At 41.3% G+C, this 26,826-nt stretch overlaps 3 long non-coding RNA genes across 6 annotated transcripts; 1 reads left to right on the forward strand and 2 right to left on the reverse strand.

Annotated features, from left to right (window-relative positions):
• Window positions 1–286: 286 nt before the first annotated feature.
• Window positions 287–3,968, reverse strand: LOC112679091 (uncharacterized). The gene is made up of 3 exons (XR_003148103.3): window positions 3,142–3,968; window positions 1,218–3,019; window positions 287–1,123 (listed from the first exon to the last, which is right to left on the reverse strand). It is a non-coding gene; the product is annotated as an uncharacterized LOC112679091 (long non-coding RNA).
• A 1,074-nt stretch (window positions 3,969–5,042) lies between these two features.
• LOC125755298 (uncharacterized) lies at window positions 5,043–26,384 on the forward strand. Of its 3 annotated transcripts, none has more exons than XR_007411355.1 (4): window positions 5,043–5,189; window positions 9,215–9,429; window positions 22,495–22,797; window positions 26,254–26,384. It is a non-coding gene; the product is annotated as an uncharacterized LOC125755298 (long non-coding RNA). The 3 variants fall into 3 exon arrangements; XR_007411353.1 differs by lacking the exon at window positions 5,043–5,189 and adding an exon at window positions 5,708–5,833; XR_007411354.1 differs by lacking the exon at window positions 5,043–5,189 and adding an exon at window positions 7,603–7,702.
• On the reverse strand, window positions 7,474–9,236 carry LOC125755299 (uncharacterized). 2 transcript variants are annotated; one of them, XR_007411357.1, is made up of 3 exons: window positions 8,915–9,236; window positions 8,632–8,736; window positions 7,474–7,677 (listed from the first exon to the last, which is right to left on the reverse strand). It is a non-coding gene; the product is annotated as an uncharacterized LOC125755299 (long non-coding RNA). The 2 variants fall into 2 exon arrangements; XR_007411356.1 differs by having other exon boundaries at window positions 8,632–8,823.
• Window positions 26,385–26,826: the final 442 nt, after the last annotated feature.

Consider the following 26,826-nt stretch of genomic DNA (forward strand, 5'->3'; position numbering starts at 1 on the left):
GCAGCTACCTATCACTGAATCCTGAATTCTCCCAAGCGTGGCTAGCCCCTCCTTGCCGGCCCCCAGGCACCCCTGTTTCTTATTAGCCATTTATCATCTTGCCTCAGAAGACTCTCTTTTTTAAAAACTCTACTGAATTCAAGTGTGACATGTTCTATTTCTGCAACTGAGCTTTTTCTCCTTTTGGTTCAAATAAAGGAAACAGCAAATATTAAAGAGCATGAGAGAAAAAGCACAAATGCCTGGGCCATTAATAGACAAGATTGCCTGTGGTTCAGATTTTGGTGGTTTATATAATAGCCAGAAAGGGTCTTTAAATTAAATATCCATTTTCTTTTGAATTATCTTTAATGATACAATACAACCATATAATTTTCAGCCAAAGGAGAGGGTTTGGTAGGATATATGATCCTTCTTATATCCTCTTTTTTGGGTCAGAATCATGCATCACATAACTCATTCTTGAAGTTCTCCCCTGGAAATGATATGTCTTTTCCTCAGAAGTTATTCTAGTTAAACATGTGCTGTGGGATAAGCCAGGGCTTCTGTGTTTGTCTGCATCCTAGCTCATGGATCACATCCAGCTGGCTGTCACGGCGGTGCCTCTGGCTTCACCTCCTCACTCAGTAGCACACTCTCTTCGGGCTCTGGGTACCCACCCAGTCATGGGATGGTCAATCAAGATTATTGTGGTTGGTCCAGATTATTCCTCCATTGGTAATACCTAGAAACATCTCCTGATTCTATTCCTAGCAGAGAGAACATATTCCATCCCCAAGGGAAGCAAATGCTCCCTTTCTTCCTGCTGATCCCAGGCACCTCCCAGCTTCCAGAAATGATTCTGGAATTGCCTTACTGTTATTTTCATTGGATTTCTTCAGTGCAGCCCTGGTTGTCCTTCCTCCCTTCACAGACGTAGACTGGGGTCCTATGTAAGGCAGGCTGTCCTAGGCAGGTAGATGATCACAGAGAGACGAGACAAATGGAATCTAGTTCTAGGTCCGTCACGAGCTTGCTGTGTGCTCAGAGACAAACTACAACCTCTCTGTGCCTCTGTGTACCTTCTTTTAAGAAGCGCATCTTCTGATGTGGTTATCTCATAAGGTGGGAGTGGGTACCAGTGCTGTGAAAGCAAGGTGACAAAAATGAACTGACTTTGAAGACCCGATATTCTAGTGTTCAGAGCCTTCCACTACGTCTTAACTCTTCTAACTTACTCAGAGTCATATTTGTCAAATGAAGCTTCCAATGGATTCCTCCAGATTTCCTGGGAGCTGGTCAAGAAGGCAATGCAAGGCATTGTCTGGAGCTTGTTCCTCTTGGTTGCGTGACTACCCATTACAGCTGTCTGATGATGACAACACAATCATTTGTCTAGCAATTACACAGCACTTTCATTTTACTGCCTCTTTTAATGTTGCCAATAACCCCGTGGAATAAATATTATTTCCCCTATTTTATAGATGAAGAACCTGAGGTTTTGAAAGGTTAATGACTTATTAGATGATGCTCAGCTAGCAAGAGGGAGAGTTGGAATACAAAACTAGGAGTTCTGATTTCAAATCTAATAATTTCCATCTTTCTAATGGTTTTCAAGCTGTTTCCTCCAAGCTCTGGGTTTGGGGCAGGATCTCAGGGGAACAAGGGCAGCTAAAGCCAGGGGAGCTCAGATCACCTGCTTCAATCAAAGCATCTTTTTAAAATGTTTTCTGTTTTATATTTATAGAATTCCACACTAAATTTGGTTTTGAACAAAATGTTCCTGGTGCTGAAAAACAAAGTTTGTGAGCCACAACACTATACCATATGTGTTGAAAATGAAACCTTTTATCAGTCCTCTCTTTAGCAGCCAGAGGATTTTTCCCCCTTTGCTGCAGCAATCTCAGCTTGAAATCCTCTTTCCCAGAGGAGCTGACCACAGGTCCTCTTTCTATGCTCAGGCCAGTGAGCCACATTCTGGTTTGGTGGATCCTTCACAGGAGAAGTGTTCTGTGGCCACAGTAGTTGACACTAAGCCAGATGTTGTTCAGCACGGATAGAGGCCCTGTTCCTTTCCTTAGAAGAATTGAATCACATGTTCCAGCTTGCCTTTTAATATAAAAAGAAAAGGCTAGTTTCCGTTTTAATTAGATGAACTAATTACATGTCACACATCTCCTAAGCAGTTTTGTATTTGCCCTAACTGTGATGCTGACATTAGCATTCAAAGATGTAGTTCTCGCGGTGTACAGATGTTGGCTTTATAGACTGTCATGTTCCTCGTGGCCACAAGATGTCAGGCAAATATGGTCGTGGGATGTAGGTGCGGGAAGGTGCCGTGGCTCCTGAAAATGCCATTGATGAGTTCATTAGCTGATTAATATCCTTCCAATAAGCTTGTTGGAAGAGTATAGGGAAAGTCTATGAAATGTGTCATATCGTTATCCTGTTGATAGAGGTGCTGAACACCACGAGCTGGTAATCAGATTAAGATGAACAAATATTGATTGTACATGCTTGCACGATTAAATCCTGAATAATTAAAGGCCACTGAGTTTCCCAGATCTTTCTCTCGTGTGTGTTACCATGAGCAACATGTGCTGTATTTAAAGACTACCATGGGCAGAGGTGACTACAGGAAAGAAATAGGATTAGCTAGAGAAGTGATCTCCTTTGAAAGTTTCTGTGTGAAAAATCTGAGAAAATGAAGAAATGGGTTTTAATAACTTTCATATAATCATGAGACACTTTATAAACTGGAATATATTAAATTTAAAATAAGCACATGCTTAGACATGTGCCTTTTAGTCTCCTGAATGACTACCTGTAGCAGCTACCTTGGGATCCGAAGAAAGCAATCATGACAAGTAAAGGTTGGGTCCAATCAATATGCAGTTATTGAGTTCCTGCAGACGGCCAGGTGCTGGTGAGGATGCAGAAGACCTTGAGGGCATGGTCTATGCTTCACCCTTGCTTCTATCCTCCTCATTTATTTCCTTTCTCTCAGGCTTCTGCTTCTTAACCCTTCAAATGCTACTTACTGTTAAGCAAGAAGATAAGGAGATGAGCCATTATTCATTTACCTTTGAAATCATATTTGCTTTCTATGATGTGCTAAACTGTGGCCTGAGAATTCCAAGATACATTTTAAATGGTACTCACCTGAGGGCACCTGGGTGGCTCAGTCAGTTAAGTGTCCGGTTCTTGGTTTCTGCTCAGGTCATGGTCTCCCTGAGTCAGGCTCCACTCTTAGCATGGAGTCGGCTTGAGATTCTCTCTGCCTCTGCCCCTCCCGTTCATGCTCTCTCTCTCTCTCTCTCTCTCTCTAAGATAAATAAATAAATCTTTTTAAAAAATGGTGCTCACCTATCTAATAAAAAAGTATGGTCATGGAACAGACAAGCCAAAAATCAAATTACAGTGGTCTGATGTTAGTGATGCGACCAAGTAGACGCCCGTGGAGTGCACGGGGTAGAAAGGATTAATTCTGCTTGTTCCTGAGAATGTCGTGGCTGTTCACAAAAATGATGAGCTGGAGCTCACCATGTAAGCAAGATGGGGCAGCCTGAAGGCTTAGAACACATGAAGGCAAGCGTGTTAGTGCCAAGGCTAAGTGCTGTATGAAAGTGCTCTACAACATAGCGTCTTGGAAGGAGTCTGTCACTGAAGTCTCTCACCCAACAGTCTGAAGGTGAGAAGTCAGTGGGACAGGGCAGCTTTGCCCTGCCAGGTCATTCAGGGACTAACGTCCCTCCAACTTGGGCCCCCCAGGATTGACAGAGCATCAGCTGGCTTGCTGCCAGGAACAGTTCCAGTCATAGGGAGGAAAGAGAGAAGAGGTCCAGGGTAAGCAAGTTCATTTTAGTCAAGTGAGGCAGCAGTTGCACACTTCTCTTCCTTCTACATTCCACTGGCTTTGAGAACAGACACACGGCCAAATCTAGCTTCAGAGGAATGGTGGTGTAGGTGGGAGGAGCAGCAGGGTAATATAGTTTTAATAAGGTGAATAGGGGAAGACTAGGCTGTGGGGAGCAACCAGTAGCCTCCAACGGGTCATAAAGGGAATGCTGTGTGGCAGGATCTGTCTATGGCGAAGTGTAGCTGGATTATGGCTGGTGTGGCTGGTAATGCGGCTGGTGGGGTGGGGCCAGGGCATGGAGGAGTTTGAAAACTCCATGAAAACATTTTATTTTTAATTTTTTTGAATGTGTTTATTTATTCATGAGAGACACAGAATGAGAGGCAGAGACACCGGCAGAGGGAGAAGCAGGCTCCCTTTGGGGAGCCCGATGTAGGATTCCTTCCCAGGATCACGACCTGAGCCAAAAGCAGTCGCTCAACCACTGAGCCACCCAGGTGTCCCTACATAAAAACATTTTAATGAGACCTATGTGCTGACATTGTGCTTGGGGTAGATCGCTCTACTTTCCTCTGCTTCCTCTGGTATGGCTAGCCTGGAGGCAGGCAGTGGTTGGTTGTAGGTCCACGTCAGACAGGGCTAGGGCTTCACTCAGGGGCAAGGAGGGCTGAGGGGGATGGTAGAGTAAAGAGACGCTTAAGCAAGAATTTGAACTAAAACTGGCTGATAAGTAAATTAAAAAATGTTAACAAATCAGACAGACAGTATTTCTGCCAATGGCAAAGCCTCTTCCCCAGAGAACAGTCCCACCCCTGTCCCCATCCCCCCACTTTTATTCAATGCCTAGAAATCAAAGGAGCAGAGTGGGTCTTTGCTTTACCCAGTTGGGTCCGTGTTCTTTACTCATGTCATTATCACGATGACCTTGAAGGCTCAGCGCCCTGAATGTGCTGGTACATTGAGGGTATATCTGCCTCTCAGGGACCGAGGCACATAAGTGCACAGAGATAGACCCAGAAAAGTCAGAACTCCACTTTAGTTACCTGTAATAGCAGTGCAACTGGCAAGCAGACAAATGTCAACTTGACCAGCTCTCTGGGGCACATTCTGCACCGGAAGTCAAATTATTAGAAGGGTGTGGAGTAGAACAGGGGAATTCTATATTGGAGTATTAAGGGGTGTTCAGTTCTGGTAGCTTGATGCATTCATCCGCAAGGTGGGATTGGGTCTATCAGGAGCATTAACTTCTCGGGTTGGACTCTTCAGGCATCTCGTCCGAGGAGATGGAAGGAGACCCTGGAGTTTCCATCACTATAGTCACACTAATTACAGCCCCCACACGGAGACTCTGGTAAGAACCCGGGCCCCTCAGCCCCAAGGTGGGGACTAATGGGAATATATTTTATTTTGGAGATGTGTCAGAAGACATCGAAGACTGAGAAATCATAGGCTCATCTTCTACATTAAGGATTAGCAAGCTTTTTCTGTAAAGCATAGGATAATACATATTTTAAGTAGTGAGGGCCATATGACTTGTGTCGTAACTACTCAATTTTGTAATTTTGGCACACACACACACAAACACGCAGCCATAGACAATAGGTGAACAAATGTTCCAATAAAACTTTATTCACAAAAACAGGCAGTAAGCTGGATTTGGATCGACTGACCCCACTGCCTATCTTAGATTCTTCTCTCTTAATTCACAAAATCTTTCTTGAAGGAGGATTCAATATTATTGATCTTTTTCCCTACTAAATCTTAATTATGTTTAAGTTTACCCACCCTGAGTTTGCTGTCAGACCAACATGATTGGAATTGGAGATGTTTCCAAAGCTACAAGTCATAGAGAACCTTTTAGCTGCTACCGCACAGAGGCATGTCACACTCATTCTGTGGAATTCCATGGGTTGAGTTCTCAAAAGTCCATCTTATTTCCCCCCAAGCTCCAGAGTAGCAACTCACTCTGTATCTGTTATGGAACCCATTTTACAGGTGAGCAATCCGAGTTACAGCGATGCTGGTAAATGAAAGAGTAGGAGTTAGATACCAAATTGGCAAACTCCAGGCCCGGGATCCTTTCCACTCTACATTTTCCTGGGTTTATTCTAACTCTAAGTATAAAATTTGGACAGGGAAGAAAGGCAATTTAGCTTAGAGTAATGACAGCGGGGAAATGTGGTAATACAGGTGTAGCAGAAAATTATTAGGATCTGAGGGCTATAAAAACAAACAAAACTGGAGTGTAAACCCAGGTTCCCTGCCTAACACCTTCTTTATATCTAGGGCAAACATGACCTTTCTGGAACAAAGGAAAGAGGTGATTTAGTCATTGCAGCTAAAGCAAGTTTATGTGACTGTGTGTTTGGATTTAATCTCTACACTTCATTAAACATACGGTAGTGAACAATGTCTGCTTCCTACTGTACTGATGAGGGGGCATGTGACCAGAAATATCCTTCAGACGTCTGTGAGCAGCTTCTGGAAGCTGCCAGGCTTAGCAGATGGAATTCAGGAAAATGTTGATTCCAAGGCCCCTGGTTGTTATGGCAGTTGTATCACAAATTGGAGGTCCTCGTTCTGGCCAATAACGCTCCTAGAAATCCTCCCCACCCCGAACCCCACCCCGCAGGAAACAGCTGCTCCCTTTTCTCTCTTAGTTTTGCTCTAAGAAGGCCTATAACACTTTTATCCATTTATAAGTCTCTTCCTCTGGTTTTTTGGTTTTGTTTTGTTTTGAGGCAACAATGAGGTTGAGTCTTTCCACCTAGCACAGGGCCTGGCCCTTAGTAACCAGTCATTCTATAGATATTTGATAAGGGAAAGAAAGCTTCCCAATGCTACCTTTTTTTTTTTTTAACCTTTGCTCTTTATATATACTTTCCAAATATGAGTTTGTGGCAACACTTGCCTCCTCTCTCCCTCCTCACACTTGGTTCCATCCCATGCTCATCCCTGGAGGGAAGCACGGCTTTGCATGGCGTCTCCCCACGTGCCAGGCAGGGGTTTATGTGCTTTGCATGTCTCGGCTCCTTTAATCCCTTTACACTGCTCGATATTCTCCTGCACACTGCTCTAGGATTAGCTTGTGTCTGGGTTCCGAATTGTCTACTATTTAGCCGTCTGGGTTTCCATGGCTCCCCTTCCTAGTCTATGACATCATCAGAAAAATGATGGTATTTAATTCATAGGTTTCATGAACTTTAAATGACACAATACATGTAAGGTGCTTAGCACAATGTCTGGGACAGAGATAGGTCTTTAACGCCTAATATTAAGCTTGAGAGATGACATGTTAGCAGATGAGAGTCTGTCTTTCAGACGCTTTATGGTCAATAATGTGATTATCTACCCAGAGTCCCTCAGACTTGTACCATGGAAGCCACAACTAGGTCGAGGCAGGACCCCGGGGGGAGGGGGGCAGAGAGACCTAAAGGAGAAAGGAGAGAGAAGGAGCGGCAGGCCACCCTCTGGACCCAAGGAGAGCAGCACAGATACGATTTGTGCCACGCTCTGGCCTAAGCATGTTTGTGATGAGCTAGAGTAAGAGTGGATTCTCTCTGGGGAATGGCTCGTGTGGCCTCCCAGACATTGTACAGCATGATGGCAAGATTACAAATGTCCTACTTAGGTGGTTAAGCAGTTGGTCAATAATTATTTATTGTACGCCTAGCCAAGCACCGTCCTGAAAGCACTTGCTCCATACCCTAAAAATGATCACATGTAACACTTGTTATGATGCGACCAAGGCAGACTAGGAGTGACATCCAGGCAGTTCAAGAAGGGATGGGTTCCGGCCAGAAGTGACTCCGGGGTGTCGCTCATGGGCAGGAGGCAGGCTGTAGAGAGGAAATGATGACAAGGGTAAGACATTTCACCGCACAGAGGTCTTCAGACACATACCATTCAAATGAAAATGAAAACCGCGACAAATTAAGGAAAATTAAAAGCTCTCCTTGCTCCTTCTCCTTGCAGGACACATTCTGTGGTGTATGGCCCAGTGGAACAAATGGGAGAGGTCAGGGCTTTCCACTTCCAAATATCCATCAGGGTCAGCTGAGGAGAAGGCTCAGGGAGGGCTTCTGGGGGCCTATGCGCCCTGAGCAGACTCCTGAGGGGATGGTTTAGCCAACCTGCCCTGATGGAGGCTCCCCAGATCTTCATGCCCATGGTCAGCTCAGGCTCCCGTTAAGCCTCTGTCACTTTCCTAGCCTTTATCTTGCAAAAGGGGGGGGAAAATCACCCTTCGGATCTTGTGTGGGTATTGTTAGGAAAAGGTACGCTTTCCTCTTGGCTGTACAGCTGTCTGTTACGATATGTTATAAATAAATAATGTTTCTATGGGAAAAAAGAAGACAGAGGCAGGATGGGGGGACAAGGCTGAGCGGAAGGAATGGATGCCAGTTAGGAGAACCTGCACCCAAGTGTGAACGTGGGCTACACCGGACAACGCGCGGCCCGCAAGGCAAGCTCAGGTGCCCGCAGCCTTGAGGGGGTGCAGAGGGGCGGCTGCCAGGTGGCCTGCCTTCAGATGGGGGGCTGCGTCGGGCAGGGCAGGAAGGAGCTCCGTGAGGCCCTCACTGCTGGATGCAGGTAGCTCAGGTAGCTCTGGGGGAAGCGGCTCTGCCAGGAGACCGGGCAGGAGTAAGGGAACCCAGGATCCCTTTGGGGATTATTTCCATGAGGGAAAGAAAATAAAACAGAAGATATTTAAGCAACTCGAATGTTCTAGAAGATAACAGTCTGAAAGATTTAATTCCTCCCATGAAGTTCAGTATAGGAATGATATCTACTCTGCGTCCATGTTAATCAACTCCCGACTTCTGTCTAGGGATGCGTTCGTTCCTTCATTCCACAAAGTCTTGACAAACATTTCCCGTGTGCCGCCCAAGATAGGTCTTTGGATAAGATAGGCGAAGGTGGCAGGAACAGATGATAAAAATCAGTATATTGAATAAAACATATTTTAGAAGATGATAAGTGCTCTGAAAAAAAAAAAAAAAAAAACAGAAAAAAAGAGTAGGGGTGTGGCAAGGGGGAGGTAGTTGACCGGTTAAGTTTGGGAGGCAGGACCACCTTATGGAAAGGTGCTACGACAGCAAGGACTTGAAGCCTTTGAGGGTATCTGGGAAGAGGATGTTCGGGGCCAAGGCAACAGCAGAGTGAAGGCCTGAGGTAGGAGCAGGCCTGGCGTGTTCTGAGTCAGCAAGGGGGCCTGGGTGGCCGCAAAGCAGAGTAAGGGTGCTGAATGGCAGATGGGGAGCTTGATGGCATCTTGCCTCGGGCCCATTATGAGAACTTTGGCCTTTATTCTGATGGCATAAGGAGGGAGTGGCAGGGGTCCTCAGGGGAGGCTGCCTGCTTTCCACCCGACAGGATTTCTGAGAGGCCAGCCAAGCAAAGCTCTCGCTGCTACCGCATTAGAAGACCCAGTATGCTGTAGAGACCAGGGTGTGTGTGAGCTGAGCGGGGTCCTCATCTCCAAGCGGGTCAGAAAAATCCCTGTGGTGCAGCAGCTTCCAACTGCTCAAAGCCAAATGGGCTTTTTCTTCGGCATTTCAACGTCTTCGCGGTATTTGTCCTACCAACAGGTGGGTAAGTGTCAGGTGAAAAGAATACTGGATTAGGGGTCAGAGGTCATGGAACTGCCAACTGTCGCCAAAGCTAGTCTTAGGCTATTATTCATATGTTAGTGAGAGTGATTAAACCCCATTCAGCTTCCCTCACGTGGTGAGAGGATGTGACCAGTCTCAACCTGGGAAGAGGAAGGAAAGGAAAGTGATCCGTGAGCCACTGGGGAGCAAGTGGAGCAGGACAGGGTTTATTTCTCCTCTTAAAAGAAAATCCGTTGAATACTGAGGGATATGACACAAATAGAAGGTTTTTCTCCCCCTTAAACTGATAAACATGATTAGGCTATTGCTCTGAAGAGGGGTTTTTTTTGTCTTGGAGACTAGGATCCAAACCTAGGAAACCCAGGATTAAGACAAAAACAAGGAATTTCTTGTGTGTTTTTGCCAGGATGGAAATGGTGATTGTATCACAGGGAGTAAACTCCTTGAAGATAAAATCTTCATTTTATTGATCTATTCATGACTAATAACAGTGGCTTTATGGAATAGAGCGAATACATAGGAATTGACAAAGAAATAATGAACAGACAATAAACGAACAGGTAAAGGAGAATGGTGGCGCGGATGGATGGATGAATCAATGTTTGTGATCCTCCGTGGGTCATAGTTTTTGTTTATTTTTGTCGGACATGCCTTTGTCACTTAAGAAGGCCTCTGTGGCTCAGGAAATTATTTTTTTACTTGGAGAGTAAGAATTATAAAAGAAAAAGATGCTGAATATATGAAAAAATGTAAAAGGAGACATTATAGCGTCTGTGCCATTCATTCACTTCGCTCTAGGCCACATTGAAAAATGGACTTCATGTCGACCTGAAGACATGGCCAGTGTTTTTCTCTCTCAGTGAAGTTTAATTATTTTTCTAAATTTATTTTTATTTTGTCTTTTTTTTTTTTATGTAATAATATGTAATAAGCAGCCCCTCAGTGAAGGTCACAGGAGCCATGGGGACAATGTGAGAGGCAGCATCTGAGTGCCTTGCTCCACGAGCAGAAGTACTCAGGGTGCCTGGGAGATTCACCTCACCCTATCTACTTCCTTCTTGTGTTCACTTCCTCCTCTTCGGCCTCCCCACTTCACTCTACCTCTTCTTCACCTTCTTTCTCCTCTTTTAATCATCCACGTGTTTGCCCTTCCTGGGGTGCGCCACCTTGTTTTGTTCAGCCTGTAGATGCCTGTATCTGTTATGTCTGAATACCTCCATCTCTTGCTCTGTTCCACCACGGTTCTTTTCCATTCTCCCTTCCTCTGTGCAGTGATGCAGTTTTATCTCTTCTACTTCCCCTCCTTGTGTGTCTCATGAAGTTTCTGTTGGCTCATACCTTGGTAAATCTTCCTTTCAAATATTAGTGTTTTCTGCCTTCTTTTACTTTTATTTATTTAATTTTTTAAAAAAGATTTTATTTATTTATTCATGAGACACACAGGGAGAGGCAGAAACACAGGCAGAGGGAGAAGCAGGCTCCATGCAGGGAGCCCGACGTGGGACTCGATCCCGGGTCTCCAGGATCATGCCCTGGGCTGAAGGCGGCATTAAACCACTGAGCCACCCAGGGATCCCCTGCCTTCTTTTACTTTTAATTCTTAATGAGAATACTTGAACCTATTTTAGTGGATTATTGAAGAAAAAAAAATCAGTCTTACCATCTCTGAGAAAAGAATAAATATTGTAAGTTTTAAAATCTACCCTATAATTAGAAAGTGAGGCTGATGCAGGTCCAGATATCCAGAAGTTTGAGACTGTATTTTTGAGATGTCCTGGAATGAAAATGGGCCTAATCTTCCATGTTTCAATTAAATCAGTGGTGAATTATTATTTTTTAAAAATATTTTATTTATTTATTTGACAGAGAGAGAGAGAGTGTGCAAGCGCACAAGCAGGAGTTGCTGCAGGCAGACAGAGAGGAAGAAGCAGGCTCCTCACTGGGCAGGGAGCCTGATGGGATAGAGGATGGATCCCAGGACTCCTGAGACCATGACCTGAGCCTAAGGCAGATACCCAACCTTCTGAGCCACCCAGGTGCCCCAAGGGGATGAATTATTGAGCTTTTCAGTCCCATGTAAAGATTCTGTGTGTGCAATCCTACTCCAGGGTGAGGTGGGAGTTGGAGTAGTTGACCAGACTCAGTACCTGGATCATGTCCTGAAGCATTATCAGTGATGATCATTTTGGTCTATTTAAATCTTCGGAGTGTGGGAGCTAGAGGTGAAGAAAAAGAAATGAATCTGTCTCCAGGCCCTTCTACTTTCAGCCAAAGTCACATCTAAATCTTTTGTATTTTTCCTTCAGTAAGTGGCTTTGCTTCCTCATTTGATTTACTCCTCCTAAAGTTAGAAGAACATGAAGTTGGGAAAGGTAGAGATGCATGGCATCCATGCATATTCCTTGTCTGTGCCCAGGCGAGGGCAGAGTGGCTGCGCCAAGAGGGATGTAAGGGAGCCACACCCATGTATCACTTAGCTGAAATCATAGGCAATGGGAGAGTATCCCATGTAAGAGAGCTCTTATCTTTCTTGCTACTATTTCCCTCTGTTGTCCCACTGAGAGAATTCACAATTTCATAGTCTCATCAAAAAGAAAAGAAATGCATCATGACCAATAGTGAACGTGGGCAATAAAGCACACAAGGCATTTTGACCAGAAATGAGAAGTTTTTAAGAAATCAGTAAAGGTTTAGGGATGGAATGAAATAAAAACATGCATATTAACTGTGGTTGTTTATGGCTAGGGGGGCATCTTGGGAGACTTTAGGTTAACTTTTTAATCCTCTAGTTCACCAGTATTTTCTTTTTTCTCCATTGATATTTTTTTAAACTATATAATTGTGAAATTAAATACAGTAACTTTTTTTTAAAGAAATGCAGTAAAAACTGGTGAAGTATGACTAATTTCTTATTAATGTCCAAGTGACCCCGGCAATCTTAATTGCTTGGAACAAAACCTTTGCAAGATGTAGGTGAGATTGAAGAATGCTGTTGTATGTTGTGATGCTAAGTGTATTGGCTTTTGGGTAATCTGTGCAATTCTGAGACATGGTGATTTATGAACTAATTAATGGCACACAACAAAAATACTTAATAGAAACTTGATCTACCCCCGGCCTGAAAAAACCCTTCAAACAACAGGAAAATGGGTTTTGCATGTTAGAAAATTAAATTCAATATATATTTATGAGGCCATTCAAAATGTGGAGTCCTTTCCTACTAAGTCCCGAGTAAGCAGAAATGTACGTGTATCAAAACCTAATTTTGCCAGAGTCTAAGGCTTGGGCAATAAATTAAGTCTTAAGCTACAAAAGACATTGGGCATTAATTTTAGGGCTTATTATAGCTCTGATGATATGGGCATTAATAAATCTAACAGGAAGAAAGAATAAGGAAAAACCACAAATAAGACATACCTATTGGTTTTCCTTGGCAAAATGTTGATTGTTGATAAGTCATTTAAAGTTGCACAGATGTTTCTGCACTCCAGGGTCATTGTTCCAGCAGCTTGTTAATAGGGACTGGATAGGGTGTTGAATATTTCATAGATTTTTGATGTCCACTTCTTGTTTCCGCAGAGGGGAGGGGATGTGTAAAAGATTCAACATTCATCTCACAAGCCTTTATTGAGCACTTTGTTTGATAAAGTACTATTATAGGCCATGGGTAAAATTGGATGGGCATTCAGAAGAGGGAGACATTATTTCAGACTGGAAAGAGAATTGTCTTTAGAACTCGCCTTTGAAATATCTGTGGGACCTGAAAATACAAAAATGTGGCCAGGAAAGCTTTCAGGATAAAGAAATAGTATGAGCAAAGACACAAGGATGAGAAAATGTGGGGCATGTAATAGGAAAAGTAAGTAATTAGTGTGATAAAATATGGCTTATGAAGGCACATAATGGAGCTAATGCTGCAAAACTGTAGGGACCAGATTATGGTTAAGCCAAACAACTTGGACTTTATGTGGTAGACGATGCTGTTTATTGAACCAATTTTTCCTGAGCACCGATTAGGTGGGTGTCCCTATTGATATGGGAGAGTTTGGTTCTTGTCTCAAGAAGTTGAAGAATGAATCTCACGGACATAGGAGAGTGAGTAAAGGGATGGAAGTTTATTTATTTATTTATTTTTAAAGGTTTTATTTATTTATTCATGAGAGACACACAGAGAGAGAGAGAGAGAGAGAGGCAGAGACACAGGCAGAGGGAGAAGCAGGCTCCATGCAGGGAGCCCGATGCGGGACTCGATCCCGGAGTGGGATTACGCCCTGGGCTGAAGGCAGGCATTAAACCACTGAGCCACCCAGGAATCCCCGGGATAGAAGTTTATTAAGTAAAGATCCAGAGAAAGCTCTCAGGAGTGAGAGAGGTCCCAGCAGGGTTGCCACAGAGGGCTGGTAAGGTTGGTCTTTTATTGAGAGCCTAATCAGAGAACCTAAATACTTTTAGCATTATCTGCTGACATCACCACTTAGTAAAGACTAGTGGTAACATCTTTAATGGCTTACTTCTTCTTTGGGTTCTGGTTATTCTTTGTTGATCACAGATGACTATCATAAAAAGACACCCTCCCCACCCACACCTAGGGCAGGGTGGTCTGGCTTTTCCTTTGTCTCTGGTTTCCTTACACCAATTTTTGGGATTTTTGTGAGCCTGCTTCCGTGGCCCCCTACCTAGCCCTACCTAGCCCTGCCTAGCCCTGTTTGTCCCTAACTCACTATGAAGAAGATACGCTACTTACTTTCAGAGATTTAAGTTTTCTGGGGTAAAATCACAGTGAAAAAAAAAAAACTAATTTCAGGACAAAATGAAAAATCTATGTTAATACAACAAATGGGGCTATTGCAGACACATAACCAGGACAACTAATATATCCTTGGGGGTCAGGGAAGTTTTTTTGGATAGATGACCTTAACTCTGAATCCTGGGAATTTAAACAAGAATATATGGAAGAAAGTGATACTGTATTTGGGAAAACTGGAATTATCTCAGGAAGGCTGGGACTTAGATTGTGAAAGGGGGATGAGAATAGCCAAAGATGAACTTAGCTAGAGAAGCAGGGAACAGACCATTCAAACACATGCAAGCTGTGGCAAATCTTTCTACTGTTCACTGAAGTCTTGTTGCCTTCTTTTTCTGGGCACATGAGAGGACTATACTTCTATACCCCTTGAAATTAGGCATGGCTATCTGATTTCCTGTTTCTAATGGAATGTGTTTGGGAAGAGACATTTAATTATTGGTATTCAACTCTCTATCTGGTTGTGTTGTCATGAGATTATAAAACATGTGTTGATATGGAAGTGTAACACTGAGCCATGATGTGGAGGACTGAGTCCTTGAAGAGTAATATCAGGTTCCTTTGAACCCATCAGACTTTGTGTGAATGAGAAATAAATGTGTTGTCCCACTGCCCTGCTAACACCAGCAGGGGTGCATGATTCCTGTGCTCATCCACTGCCCTGCTAAAGCGGGTGGGCATGTACAGAGTACAGGGGGACTCTCCTTGATTGCCTGATTTTAGTGGTCAGGGAGGACTTGCATTCCTGAGTCTACAACAATCGGAGAGTCAGTTCTTGGCAGACCATCACCCCCCAGAGCACTGCACAGACAGCCGGCTGAAATACCTGCTCAGTCTTTTTGTGAAAAAGGCCTATTAACCTGTCCTGGAGCTTCAGGTTTGTCATACATCTAGAGGTTATGGAGTAGCTCTCAGGGAATATAGGAATCTAAACACAAGGGAAGGGAGCAAGAGAAGAAGAAGGGAACAGAGAGGAACTACAAAACAACCAGAAATCAATTCACAAAATGACACTGAGCATATACCTATCAATAATTAATTTAAATGTAGATAGACTATATTCTCCCATCAGAAGACATAAAATGGATGAGTGTATTAAAAAAACTGAGACCCATCCATATACTGCCTTCAAGAGACTCACTTTGGATATAAGGACACAATGGATTGAAAGTGAAGGGATGGAAAAGTATGTTCTATTCAAATAGAAACCGAAAGAAAGCTGGACAAAGTACCAGATAAAGTAGGCTTTAAAACAAAGACTGTGATAAAAGACAAAGAAAAGCATTACATAATATAAAGAGGTCAATCCAACAAGACATATAACATTTGTAAATATATGTGCACCTAACATAGGAGCGCCTAAGTATATAAAACAATTATTAACTAACCTAAAGGGAGAAAATGACAGAAATACAATAATAGTAGGGGACTTTAATACCCCACTTATATCAATGGGTAGAGTATCCAGACAAAAAATAAATAGGGAAATATTGGCCTTGAATGGCACACTAGGTCATATGGTGTCAATAAAGATGTATGGAACATTCCATCCAAAAATGGAAGAACACATATTCAAGGGGACATAGAACATTCTATAAGATAGATCATATATTAAGCCGCAGAATAAGTCTCAATGAATTTAAGAGGACTGACATCACATTCAGCATCTTTTCTGACCGCGATACTTGGAAACTAGAAATCACGAGAAGAAAACTGGAAAAATTACAAATATGTGGAGATTAAACAACATACTCTTGAACCACGAATGGTCCAATGAAGAAATTGAAGTTGGAATAAAATGGCTTGAGACAAATGGAAATGGAATTACAACATACCAAAATCTATAGGCTGCGGCAAAAGTAGTTTTTAGAGGGAAGTTCATAGTGATAAAGGTCTACATCAAGAAACAAGAAAAATCTTGAATAATCTAACTTTACACCTAAAGGAACTAGGGACAGTAGAACAAACAACACAAAATTAGGAGAAGGAAAGGACAAAGGTCAGAGAGGAAATAAATAGAGACTAAAAAGATAACAGAAAAGATAACTGAAATTAAGACCTGGTTCTTTGGAAAGATAAAATTGACAAGCCTTTTTAGCTAGACTCACCAAGAAAAAAGAAGGCTCAGATAAATTAAATCAGAAATGAAAGAGAAGTTACAATGGATACCACAGGAATACAAAGGATCATAAGAGACTATTAAGAACAATTATATGCTAAAAAGTCGGCCACCTAGAAGAAATGGATAAATTCCTAGAAACATGCAATCTTCCAAGAATGAATTAGGAAGAGATAATAAATCTGAATAGACCAATTACTAATAAGGAGATTGAAACAGTAATAAAAAATCTCCCAACAAGCAAAAGTCCAGGACCAGACAACTTCGTTGGTGAATTCTGCCAAACATTCAAAGAAGGTTTAATATGAAGGGAAGGGGAATAAACCTCTAACTTATTTTATGAGGCTAACATTATCCTGCTACCAAAACAAGACGAGGACACACACTCACAGAATTGCAGGCCAGTATCCCTGATTAATAAAGATGCAAAAATTCTCAACAAAATTTGAACAAGCCAAGTTCAACATTACATTACAAGGATCTTACATCATCATGAGTGGGAGATTTATTCCAGGGATGTAAGGAAAACTGGACAGTCACATACAAAAGAATGAAATAGACCACTATCTTACAAAAAATTAACTCAAAATGGATTAATGACTTGAATGTAATACCTGAATCCATAAAACTTCTAGAAGAAAACACAGGTAGTAACCTCTTTGACATTGATCTTGGCGGTGATTTTGTGGATTTGACAGCAAAAGCAAAGACAACAAAAGCTAAAATTAACAAAAGGGACTACATCAAAATAAAAAGCTTCTGCACAGCAAAGGGAATCATCAACAAAATTAAAAAGCAATCTATTGAATGGGAAAATATATTTGCAAATTATATATATGATAAGGTGTTAATATCTAAAACATATAAAGAATTCATACAACTCACAACTCAATAGTAAAACAAATAATCTGATTAAATATGGGCAGAGGCTCTGAATTGACATTTTCACAAAGAAGACATATAGATGGCCAACAGGTATATGAAAGATGTTCAATTCACTAATCACCAGGAAAATGTAAATCAAAACTATAATGAGATATCACCTCACACCTGTTAGAATGGTTATTATAAAAAAGATGAGAAATAACAAATGTTGGTGAAGACATAGAGAAAAGGGAGTCCTTAGCACTGTTTTTGGTAATGTTTTGAGAATATTAATTGGTGCAGTCACTGTGGAAAACAGTATGGAGTTTCCTCAAAAAATTAAAAGTAGAACTGCCATATGATTGATTAAGGAATCCTACTACTAGGTATTCAGGAAACGAAAACACTAATTCAAAAAGATATATGCACTTCTATGTGATTGCAGCATTATTTACAATAGCTAAGATATGGAAACAACCTACATGTCCTATTGATGGATGAATGAAGATATATATATATATCCATTATATACAGCCATATAGATAAAATACTACTCAGCCATTAAAAAAATGAAATCTTGCCATTTATGACAAAATGGGTGAAACTTTAGAATTATGCTAAATGAAGTAAGTCAGACTGTGTAAGACAAATAGTGTATAATTTCACTTACATGTAGAATCCAAAAAAAAAATAATTGAAACAAAACACAGCAAAACAAAATTCATAGATACAAGGAACAGAATGATGGTTGCTAGTGGGGAGGGGATTTGTGCCTGGATGAAAAAAAGGTGAAGGGGATCAAGAGGCACAAACTTCCAATTAGGAAATAAATGAGACATGGAGATGTAATGCATGGCATGACGACTATAGTTAATAATATTTTAGAGCATACTTAGAAGTTGCCAAGAGAGTTAGTCCTAAAAGTTCTCATCATAAGAAAAAAAAATTTTTGTAACTTTGTATGGTGACGATTGGTAACTAGACTTCGTGGTGATCATTTCACAGTGTATACAAATATCAAATCATTATGCTGTATACTTGAAACTAATATGTTATATGTTAATTCTATTCTACCTTAATGAAAATAAAAGAGGAAAAGTAAAAGAAATGCATCATTCAGGTATGGAGACATTAGAGCTGGTTTAGCAAATCCTAGCCTGTCCTGATTGATACACAAGTGATAGTTAAGAGTACAGATTTTATTATGAGAGCACGAGGACTAATTATTGGAATTTTTTTAAATAGTAGGTCAGTGGCATATGTGTTCATGGCTTAAATTTCTGAAAGACTGCTCTCATGTCAATTTATAGAGAAGCAGAAGTGTATGTTCAGTAATCAAGGTATGAGATAATGAGGGTGAGGTTGAGGATATGGCAGTGGAATAGAAGAGGTGGTGTGTAGGAGAAATATTGTCATTGACAGAATCTACATGATTTGTTGAAAGGTGTAAGCTGTGAGAGGTGAGCGAAGGGTCTAGGATGACTAGGTTTTCTAGCCTCAGGTAGCAGAAGAATTAAGTCACCTTTAAAAGAAAGTTTATAGCAGCAATGTCTACAATAACCAAACTATGGAAACAGCTAGATATTCTTTGACAGATGAATGGATAAAGAATATATATTCACACACAATAGGCCATTAAAAATATGAAATCTTGCCATTTGCAACATGGATGGAACTAGAGGGTATTATGTTAAGATAAATAAGTCAATCAGAGAAAGAAAATTATATCATCTCACTCATATGTGAAATGTAAGAAACAAAACAGGATCATAGGGGAAGAGAGGGAAAAATAAAACAAGATAAAATCAGAGAGGGAGACAACCCTTAAGAGACTCTTAATCATAGGAAACAGCCTGAGGGTCGCTGTGAGGCAGATGGGGTAACTGGGGGAGGGCATTAAGGAGGGCACGTGATGTAATGAGCACTGGGTGTTATATACGACTGAGGAATCACTGACCTCTCCCTCTGAAACTAATAATATACTGTAAGTTAATTAACTGAATTTAAATTTAAAAAAAGAAAATAGATAAAGGAGAGGCAGAGACATTTTTAAAGGAATGTTATGACTGCCAAAGTACAAATGGAGAAGTATTTCTGAATTAGTGAATAAACTATTACTGAAAGAAAGAAAGAAAGAAAGAAAGAAAGAAAGAAAGAAAGAAAGAGAAAGAAGAAAGAAGTAAAAAAGGAGAAAGAGAAATAAACGTAATAGGAGAAATGAATCAGGGACAAAGGAAGAATTCAGTCCAGGAGCCAATTACAGTTGATGAATTCAGGACAGAGTTTAGCGCTTAGGAATTGCATGCTTCTAGAGTGAAGCCGACCTGAAGAAAATGACTACCTAGAGAATAGGGTTGAGGACAGCAGCCCAATCACGTATGTAGAGGACAGGAAAGGAAGAGTGAGCAGTAAAAGGAGTATAGGAAGTTGTTTTGTTGTCATAGAAGCTAAAGGAGAAGAGATTTTCTGGAAGGAAAACGTATTAAATGCTGTGGAGACATTGAGAGAAATAAGGACTGACAAAATCCATTAGAGCTGAGGCTCAGTAGCCACACTGGAACTCTGTGAGGAAGGGTTTTACTGAAAGAGCTCAGAGTGCACAACAGATTTTACAAAACAGAAAGAAGGGGGAGGGGCACTGGGAATTGGGAAGCAATGGGTATAGATGGGTATTTTAAGAAATTGGGTATTTTAAGAAATTTGCCAGTAAAGGGATTTAAGAAATGGGAAGTTAGGAGCACCTAGGTGGCTCAGTGGTTGAGCGTCTGCCTTACACTTAGGTTGTGATCCTGGGGACCTGGGATCAAATGGGAGCCTGCTTCTCCCTCTGCCTGTATCTCTGCCTCTCTCTGTGTCTCTCATGAATAAATGAATAAAATCTTTAAAAAAATATATGGGAAGTTAGACCAGAAAAAAGTTAAATATAAATATAAAATGGAAATTTCTATAGAAAGTTGACTTATAATGGTAATGAATGGGATCAGGGCAACATCAGGGGTCAGATAGGCCTGGATTTGAATCCAGCTTTGTCAATAACAAGTAGTGTGACCTGTTGAAAGAAGACTTTCCAGGGGTCCCAAATCCTTCTCAATAAGTGTTGTCTTGATCTGGCCCCTATCTACCTGTGTTGACCTCGCCTGCTACCTCCCTACCCTTTGCTTACAATACTCCCACCACACTAACACATTTATTATGTGGACACAATAAATAAGAAGTATTTACAGCCCTTTGGATGCAAAAATCCTCTGACCAGGGTTTGGAGTGGGCTTAGAGAATTTCTGATCTTCAAAGAACTTGCTGAAGATTCAATTCCAATTGATGTCTACATTTTGAGATGATGGTGGATAAGGCAGCATCCGAAGATGCAGGGAATTTATCTCAAGAATGGGTTTGGCTAGGGAGAATGTAGGTCCTTGCCTGGCCGTGGGAATAGGGTGAGCACAGGTAAGGCTGTCCCATGATTTTGACAAGATGTGGTGCTGCGGTGCACGCTCAAAAGGGGCAGGTACAGGCAGTGCTTGGCAGGGCATGGAGGGGCTTCTGTGTTGGCATCGGGTCGTGGCAACACTTACCTGATATTAAGCCTTTAAGTCAATATCTATGTCTCTGGAGTGTGAATGCATTTTCCCATCATACTGTGTATCTGGAATTGGACCAAATGGCAAGAGATGAGATCTTATCAAGAAAGATTTCAGGAGGGATCCCTGGGTGGCGCAGTGGTTTAGTGCCTGCCTTTGGCCCAGGGCGCGATCCTGGAGACCCGGGATTGAATCCCACACCGTGCTCCCGGTGCATGGAGCCTGCTTCTCCCTCTGCCTGTGTGTCTGCCTCTCTCTCTCTCTCTGTGTGTGTGTGACTATCATAAATAAATAAAAATTAAAAAAAAAAAAACAGAAAAAAGATAGCTTTTCTGTTAAAAAAAAAAGAAAGAAAGATTTCAGGAGCATCCAGTACCTATGAAGTATATCATCATTCTAAAAGGTAAAGATTCTTGTTTTCATTTTGGTTTTGAAATGACACAAATTCTTGGCAACTCTAGCTGCAGGGATCAGGGTGGGGCCTACCCTGGAGCATAGAGCTGCAATGAAACCTCTATACACCCCAGCCTCTGAATCTATTCTGTTCTTAGGAAGTTTGGGGAAATAGAAGCAACTTACTAGTTGCCAAAGCTAGAGCACCTCACCTCTGGGACTTTCTAGGTCATTACTTCTCTGATAAATTATTGAATTTAAGGACTTCACTGGAATAAAAGAGATACTACCAGGAGGATGTCATTATAGGGCCCAAAGAACAATAGCCTCAGAGTCAGCTTTTCAGCCACGTAAATCCACGGTCCTACTTGCTAGGCATATGTGAATGACTTTAGCCATTTTTACATAGCATGTGTCTATATCACCTCATAGCAAAGCAGATAAAGCTATGCTCTAAATATCACAAACAGCTTTCCAGAGAAACACAGTAAGTATATCTAAAGAGTCAGACCTTCAGACAAGGGGAGACACATGTGACTCATGGCAGAGAATGAAAAAGTCTGTGTGAGGACTGAATGTTCAGAATCCCAATTTTGGTCTAAAACCTGGTCTTCTCACAGAGAGAGGAGTTTATCTGACAAAGAAAAGGGATGTTGTCAGGAGGCTTCTTTGGAAACCTAACAACTCAAGAGTATAGATCCAGACCTTTCGTGGCAAAACAAGTGTATAGGGACTTGTATTTTGCTTATGCTTTTCAGGGACAGCCTATCTTGTGGACCACTTGTGATACCAGGCCACGCAAGAGACACATCCATTCATTCACAAATATTTGCTGGTCACCTACAATGCACTGGACATAAAGGAGACCATAAAACAAAGCCCCAGTCACATGAAGTTGAAATTCTAACTGGGGAGTCAGTGGTAGATGAATGAGTGTGTACGTGAGTGTTCATGCGTACAGGTAGTGCCAAGTGACAGGAAGAGAAATAAAACAGAGGAGGAAGAGGATGGAAAGGGGGTGCCATCTGGTCAAGCAGATATCTGAGCAGAGACCTCAGTGAGGTGAGGGATATATTTTATGGAGAACTGGGAGAAAATGCAAAAGCCCTGAGGTATGAACATTTGAGGAACAAGGAGCACAGGTGCCAGAGCTGCATTAGCTTGCGGTGGCGGGGGGAGGGGTAGCTGGGGATGAATAGAGTTTCTGACCACACTTACCCAGGAGACCTGACAGGAGGCTTGGGGTTTGCTTGTTCCTTATTGTCTTTCTTCTACGAGGACAGGGTCGGTGTTAACTTCACCTCTGTATCTCAAACGATGGTAATCCTGCCCGACGCGTAGTAAGTCCAAAGCAGAAGCAAGAAGGTCTGGAGTTTGGAAAAAGAAAGCTGGGAGTCAAAGTCTTTGCTACAAGTATCACCTCACTACTTCATATCTGTGTGTCCTGGGCAAAGCATTTAATTAAGCTCCTTAAGTGTCAGATTCCTTACCTGGACAGGTACGAAGGATCCCAAACACGAAAGCTGTCAAGCAGACGAAATGCACACACCACGGAAGGAAGGCCCTCAGCCCAGGGCCTGGTGATGGTAAGCAATCAATACAGGTGATTACAGGTGTCTTACAGATAGGCTTACAGGGTTCCAGCGGGTACGAAGTTGTTTTAGGGACAAGAGGCTCATCTTTAATTTATAATACTTGGAAAATTTACTTGGCAGATGAGAAATAATTTGGGGGGCTGCTCTTTCTAGTTCATTACTTCTTAAAAATCGAGCAAGACTCCTTTACCAAGTAGTTTCACCGTCAGCTTGGTTACTAGCCTTCATCTGGGTCATGAAATAAAATGCTGAGCTGCATAACATACAGTTTTTGGAAAGGATTTTTTATCTGGTCCTAGACTGCTGGCTACAGTAATCTGGGACTAGGTTCTACTTTCAATTATAACACAGTTTCTCTTATTCCCTGAGAGGAATGAGAGGGATATGTCTTCTTTGCGTTTTCACGAGTAGGCCTTATGTTAATTCTCCATGTCAGAAAACAACACACTGGATGGTAACTGCTGGTTTACTGATTTAGACTGAAAGCCACTGGATGGGTTTCCAAAGGCTGCTCTATTTTCATTGTCGAATCCCTTTATGCATTCACCATAAAGCTAGTATAATCTAGGCTTCTGGTTCTTGGTTTGCATTGTGCCTTTACTTGGGGGGAGGAAGTGAGGGAGTCCTTTTACAAAAGTTCACATGACCATTTAATTTTGGTAAACATGTGCATAAGTAAGCTAGTTCAACCGCATATATGTATGATGGAATATTACTCCGCCATCAAAAAATGAAATCTTGCCACTTGTAATGACATAGATGGAACTAGAGGATATTATGTTAAGCGAAATGAGTCAATCGGAGAAAGACAATTATCCTATGACCTCATACATATGTGGAATTTAAGAAACGAAACAGAGGTCATAGGGAAGAGAGGAAAAAATAAAACAAGATGAAATCAGAGAGGGAGACAAACCATAAGAGACTCTTTAACATAGGAAACAAACTGAGGGTCGCTGGAGGGGGTGGCGGGATTGGGGGAAGGGGTAACTGGATGATGGACATTAAGGAGGGCACGGGACATAATGAGCACTGGGTGTTACATAAGGCTGATGAATCAGGGATCCCTGGGTGGCGCAGCGGTTCAGCGCCTGCCTTTGGCCCAGGGCGCGATCCTGGAGACCCGGGATCGAATCCCACATTGGGCTCCCGGTGCATGGAGCCTGCTTCTCCCTCTGCCTGTGTCTCTGCCTCTCTCGCTCTCTCTGTGTGACTATCATAAATAAATAAAAATTAAAAAAAAAAGATTTAAAAAAAAAAAGACTGATGAATCACTGACCTCTCCCTCTGAAATGAATAACACCTTATATGTTAATTAATTGAATTTAAATTAAAAAAATATATGTTACCCAGAGTCAGTTAAACTTGCAAGTCTTTCCCCCTGACTTCTTCTCTGTCGTACCCTCTCTTCATGTTGAGTTGTGTTGATGTGGCCAGCAGTGATTTTGGGATTCGGCTGAGAGAGGATTGATTTGCATATATATATATATGATTTTTGTTTAATAAGATATAATTATGTGGCTCACATTCACTTTTTTTGTATGGCTGAGTTATTGCTTGCTGATCCAAGAACAGCTTCCAGATAGAACCCCACTGCCTCCTGTGCCAACTGATCGGGTGCTGGGATGTAGCAACGAAGGGCTAGAGGTTGTGCTTGGAAATGAGTGCATTCATGGCTCCAAGCAGGGGAGGCATAGGGTTAGTAGAAGAGAAACAAGGTTTGAACTATGTGGTACTAGAAGTTAGTCTACGAAAAAGTCTTCCATTCATCAGCTATATAAAATCATAAGGGTTTGGTTCTCGTTGCTGGAACCAAATCAAAAGAAATTTTCTCCTTGAGAAACTTTTTCCAAATTTGCTGGCAATTCTGAAATTTTATATTACATTGTTTATAATTAGTTGTGAAGCTGAAAGAAAAAAAGCCACGTCAAATTGCTGATTATCAGAAACAGATTTTGATCAATGATACTGAAGAAAAGACTAATGTATTTTCCCTTTCTGTCTACAGACAATGATATTTTAAGATCATTGTCATTGAAAAGGTGATGGAGGAATGTGCACCCAAAAGTGTTCAGAAAAGAAAGTATAGAGGTGTGATAGGTAGTTAATAAAAATGTTGCCCTATTTTTCTGGGTTTCATAACGTTTGTAATGATTGTTGCCTTTAACATTTTTTTATTTGTGTTTTTCTATTATTCTATATAAGCTTCATTTTTTTATCTAAACTTACATTCTTTTCTTAAACTTATATAAGCTGCAGGATCCACAGAGCTGGAATTTATTTCTGCCTACTATTTAGCATGGCACCTGGCTCGTCATAGGTGTTCCTTAGACCCTTCTTGAGTGAGTGAATGAATGAATGAATAAAAAATATGACCAAAAGAATTGATCTCCCTTTTTGGACCTTGGTCTCTTAATCTGTAAAATAACAGTAAAATAACAGAGCTAGGTAAGGGGGCTGGAGGGGATATCCAACTGATATTCTTTCAGCTGCTACTGTTGCTAATTCACTGTTATGAAATTCTCTTTGGTGAGTAGACATCACATTCCACGTGCTGAGTTTGCTTCTGCAATCTTTGCCCCTTGAGTGAGCACCTAACTACTAGTCTGTGTTTTAGTGTTCTAACCTGTTACCTGAATCAAGCAATTTCTGGGCCGTGTGACTCTGTTATTCAGTAGTTCTGTTTCTACCACATGCTCAGACTAGAATGCTTTCATGGAAACCACGGAATCAGATTTTGAGCTCTCTACTTCTCCAACACTTTTGTCAAATCCATTTCTTTAGCCCACTGCCTCATTTCCCCAAAGAGAGTTTAAAATAGGATCTAAAAAAATCTCTCCTGTCCCACACGATTCTTTTAAGGATGAGATGTAATAGCTGAATGAGGATTCAAATTGATGTCTCATCTCCTATTAGCAAATCCAAAACAAAGAATCACACCACACAGAAACCTGGCTAGCTTGTATTTTTTTTTTCTTAAGAACATAATTTAACTCATTAAGCAATCCCTTCATGTCCAATTTTCCATCAACTGAACATCCTACACACTTTTGCTGGGAACATCTGTGACAGTTGAACGCGTTTTTTCCCTCATGTTTGACTCAATGCTTGTAAGTATCAGACACTTTTCCAGATCCTGTGATATATCTTAGTGCAGTATCAGTGAAGAGATGTCAGTTATGCCTGTATCTTGAATAGTGTCAATCTGAATTAAAAATAGGCCCTTTACCTACTCACAGAGCTCTTAATTCACTGGCTCGTGGTGTCAGTGATGCTGTCCATTGGTGGCTCAAGATCTATAGCTGGATACATCTTCTGCTATTTTAATTTACAGCTTCTTTAGAAATAATTCGTTCTCAACGTAAATGAAAATTCAGAAATATCATTAAAGTGCCTGATTTAATCTATGCACTTCAGTTACACTAATTATTTATTCTAAAATTCCAGTATTTTTCAGGATCTATATTCTTGTCCTACTGTTCACAAGATTTCGTTTTAGCAGAATGTCTTGGATGGAAGAATGAGGATTACATCTTTTTGTATGGTAGAGGTTTAAATATACTTGCGTGCAAACAACATTTCTATAGTCTGGCTCATTTATTCTATGTAGTGCCCATACACAGGGTGACATATGAGAAATTGTCCCACAGTATGAAATCAATCACTGTGCTTTTAGGCCTATGCTTATTAAGAGGCAGTAAAGATTTCTTTCCATTGCCTAGTCTTTTGCAGTAACTTGTTGACCTCGACTTGGTGCTCTGAGTAATAGACATATGCCAGAGGTTGCCAGGGCAGAAAGCCAAGACCTGGGATGAGCCAGGTCTCAGCAGGAAAAGGCCAGAGGAGAGGAAGTCATTTTATAATTTATCAAAATAGGAATACTTGGAGCAGAGATTTTATGAAGAACTAAGAATTGCTCTTTTAAAAAATAAAAATATGAAATTCACATTTAACTTTGAAATAAACTCAACAATTTTTTTTTTGCTTTCACCAAAAAATAAGAACAGTTGTTTATCCATT

The sequence above is a fragment of the Canis lupus genome, chromosome 6 (assembly GCF_003254725.2).
Source record: "Canis lupus dingo isolate Sandy chromosome 6, ASM325472v2, whole genome shotgun sequence".
Taxonomy (NCBI): domain Eukaryota; kingdom Metazoa; phylum Chordata; class Mammalia; order Carnivora; family Canidae; genus Canis; species Canis lupus.